We start from the raw sequence: 4,709 nt of genomic DNA on the forward strand, positions 1-4,709 counted from the left end.
AAAAAAAAAAAATAATAGGTAAATAAAAAGAAATACTTGTAAGAATGGGCTATGTGGCCAAAATATCCATTATCAATACCTTTTTCGTATAAATTACCAATGTTTACTTTACCTATAAAATAACGTTTGTTAGGATACAATTTTCAATACGTCACGCAGTAATGTCCACGTAATTAATAAGATGTAACGTAGTAAACGCACTGTTCTGGGTAAGTACTATATAATATATGTTTGGAAATATATAAGGCACGGATGATGACGAAGTAGTTAGGTGCCCAAGTACGAGGAATGTTTTTTTTTTTAATCAAATTTTTATTTCCGGGTTATATATTATTTTAGGAAGTATTATATACGATGTACATATTATTATTACACAAATACACAATATTTACTCTATTATCAAATTTAATATACCGTTCGTCATTGTTTGTTTTCGTTTTGTTTACCCATGGAGTGCCGTAGGTATAGTAAATAAATATTATTAATAATAATATTATGCTGTGTATGCCGTTTATATACCTATATACGACAAATTGATATAAATATAACACAAATGACAAATATTACTTAAGTAGACAAGCAGTGTTTGATAATATATACTATACCTATGTACCTGCTATATCATACATTATTATCTGAAATTTGGTATATGAGTATATCAGTACATGACGTAGGTATATCTTTCAGCCTTGACTTTTCTCGTCGTGATTATTCCTACTACGTGTGTACCTACTCAATGTAGAATAATATTGTGCACTACCTAATCTGGCCGCGTTTCTTATCACGTTTGATATGTGAATAGTCGGACAAATATTATTGTTAAAAACATTTAGATGAGTATTTAATGTTTAACGTATTCATGGCGTTATGTTTACAGTTGCACATTTGTACTTGTAGATTATTACATTGCAATCGATTGCGGTAGTCTGTGATAAGTAGGTACATAGGTGTATCTGGTATAGTGATAACTGCAATAGTCAATAGATTTATAAATTCAAAACGATTTGAGAGTGCAAGTTGAGTTATCTATTTGACTGTGCGTTGTTTATATTTTGTATTGTAATCTTTATTTGACACGAACCATGAGACATATTGATGGTGAAGTCTTTGGATCAAAAATAATTATTGCCTCACAATCTATTTTTGTTGAGTACACTCATAGTATTATATAATTAAGTTGATATTGTTTAAGTGGGTCTTATAATACCTATAGGTTGACTCGACTAGGTTTTGATTTTTACAAGCTCCGGCAGGTCTATTGTACTAGCACTTTTTTATGCATGTCACCTGCAGTGGCGTCGTATTAAGAAATAATTAGGATTTGTACTTTTTTTCGTAGGTACAAGTAGTTATCTTAGGAACACAAATAGTAGTGTGCAGGCATATAAAACCAACAATTCAACTTCTTACACTCTCCAAATCTATTTAATTTTCAAGAAACATTTTATTAATACATATTCAATTGAAAAACTGTCAATGTAACGTATTTTAGAATTAAAAAAAAAAAATCATTATCATTACTAATAATCTAATAACTTTTATGTAAGTACCTAAATCATCAATGTTGAGCAATGGGCGTTCGAAAAATGTTTCGAGTGGAGCTAAGTATAACAAAAAATGGTTACATGAATTATAAGACATTGATGTTTCTTCTGCAGAGTTATGCCTGCATAACCATTTTCAATCGTAAAATCTTAATTGATTCATACGATGGGTATTAAAAAATATTATTATCTTTGATGCTTCCCAATCTGCCGATGTTACACAGTCTGTATGGTTTTCTCTCACGCTGTGAATGGAACTGAGCTGGAAGCACTGCTGTCTTGAGAATGTCGATGGGGAACTATAATGTAATTAATTTTTTTGTCTTTAAATTTAAATTGTTTCATTTTACCAAATATTTAAATTGTTAGATCAACTCAGATATGATTATCATCGAACCAATGTTTAGCGCTGATAGAAATACATAAAAACAATATTAACAATTAACAAAATATATCAATGTTTAATTTTGGGTATGTATCATGACTCCTTGAAATAGTATAACCACTAGGTATCTGCTTTCATATTGTACGATATGATAGTGTTCTTGAACTTCGAAAAAATACATACAATTATTTGGGTTAACTGTGAATTCGCTATTCAAAATATCGCTAAATAAGGATAATTATTTAGTTATAACTCAAAAGTGGTTAAGAGCTCATAATAATCGCAGTGTCCAGGTAAAACATTTGATTGGATACTTTTAATATGTTGGTGTGGCGAGTACTGTGTACATAGAAACTTAAATATAATATTATAATCCATAGAATATTAGTTTCGATTTATTATGATTTATGGAGTACCTAATGTTAATATTATTGTATACTTTTTTTGATTTGCTACTTCATCGTTCTTACTGGACTGAGTTAAATATTGTCGTATGTATAACCGATAAACCGGTTTCGATCCATGTTCGTATTTTTAGATTGTATAGAAATGAATGTACTTGTATTTTATGGTAGGGCAGTGGTATTCTAATATAATAAAATATTATATTAATTATTAAAATGTCTGGTCGAAAAATTATTCATCAAGGTCACAAGTTGAGTAATATATTTTTAATTTTAGGACTTGTATTTATCTCAGATGTTATATAGCAATACAACTCATTAGATTTAAGATTTAACACTACCGATTAAGAGGTATTTTATTTGCTCGTTAACTCTATCTGGTATACTGGTGTCTGATTCACAGGTACTCTGATAACTGATAACTGATAAACTATCTTGTGTTTCAATTATTAGTAGTGTTGTGTTTTATGCTCTATTACTGTTGATGTTATCTGCACACTGCTGATTGACCCTATGTTAAACATGGCTATTTGTTAGCTCTTTCAAAGATTGTTTAAGACCCCATAACTCATATCAAGTAAAATAGATAGATAACTTTATCCAATGGTCGGATGATCCCTTGTATAATATAAATATGGTTTTGCACTAAATATTTTTTAAATTCTTTCGAATAACATTGTTTTGAACTAATCGTTTGAAATTTTAATATTATAATCAATACTTAAACCAAAAGTATAAACCTTGTTAATGCTAGTTAAAAATACTTTTTACTGTAGACTTTATTATGATATGTTTATCAGACTAATGAGTAGCTCACAACAATCACAATAACATTAAGTAGATATGTAATAGATGTTTGACCAATTTTTGAATTAGTTTATCACAATTAACATAATTTGAATTTTGTTTTTAGTTTTTTACCCGATTATTATTTTTAGCAGTCGTTAATAACACGATTTGTAGGAAATTCTACATATTCATTTTTGTTGAAATATTTTTATATTCAATTAGTTTTTTTTAACATAAAATATCGGCAACTAGTTAATTTATATAAAAATATTTCAATAAAAAATAATAATATGTATAATTTTTTTCCGACCATAATTAATTTTATTAATATAAATAACTGCTAATACATATTTTATACATAATAATGTTGTAGTACACTAAAATGTATTTAACGCTGACGTAAAGAAAATCAAGCAAGGACAGACATGTTCTTATTTATTATATTTTTCAACTTATATAAGATAGGGTTGTTTGTTATAAATTATGTAAGTTGTATAAATTATAATAATCTTTTAAATTATAAATTATAATAAAGCTGTACTGCCTGTACTGCGGTATTATAGCCTGCTTATGACTGCATGCCTTTTACTTGTATACTTTTATTTTGATACATAATAATTGCGTTAAATTTTCATGTTGTACGATTGCCCGTAAAGTATACTAATATATCAATAATTGATCTCCACCCATACAACACGGAATCCACTAACAACTATTGAAAGCTTATATTATTTGTTTTGAAATATATCAATTTTTAACATGGATTATAATATGGTAGTATGTACACTGCGTGTATTGATATATATATATAATATGTAACAATTAATGATAATATGCAATATTTCGTAAAGTCATCATTGTTATTATTGTTATTAATGAGTGAGTGATTTTCTTTAACAATTTTCAATAGGTACCTATTGTGTAGTTCTTATACGCAAGTTTCATCAAAAATATAACTAAAATAATAAATACAAATTCAAAATATCCTCATGCAATGACGCCTTCCTGTATTTAACCAATAGGTTGAATAAACTCCTAATGAGCAGTTTTCTCGCACATCTTTGAAGGAAAGAGTCATGATACATTTGACTCATTTGAGGGCATTTGAAAAAAATATAACCTGAATATTTATAAAGTATTTGCACATAGAATTTAATATTATATTAAATATATTTTAAAACTATTTGCAACAAACGAAAAAAAAAATTAAAATTAAAATTAGAGATTGCAACCATCGCCCATCAGTTGAATAGCTGATAACATTTCGTTACTTACCCGAGCACACAATAATATGCTATTACAATTTAATACTATACTTATTAAAATAATGATGTTCTTCAGTTAAATTGGACATAATTGCTATGTGTTGCTAGTTTATAAACGAATCAATAATAGTATCACTCAATAATAATGAAATATTGAATTTTGTTTTTTTTTTAACGAGTCTTAACTTGTTTTTCCAAGTGGTAACTAGTTCGAACGGGCTTTTCACAATTTTTAAAATGTTTGCAAACCATGTACGTGCAATAATCTTTTTAAAAATGTGTATGCAAACGGTTGACAGCCTTTCTAAATTAAATTTGAATG

The sequence above is a fragment of the Myzus persicae genome, unplaced genomic scaffold, assembly GCF_001856785.1.
Source record: "Myzus persicae strain clone G006 unplaced genomic scaffold, MPER_G0061.0, whole genome shotgun sequence".
Taxonomy (NCBI): Eukaryota; Metazoa; Arthropoda; class Insecta; order Hemiptera; family Aphididae; genus Myzus; species Myzus persicae.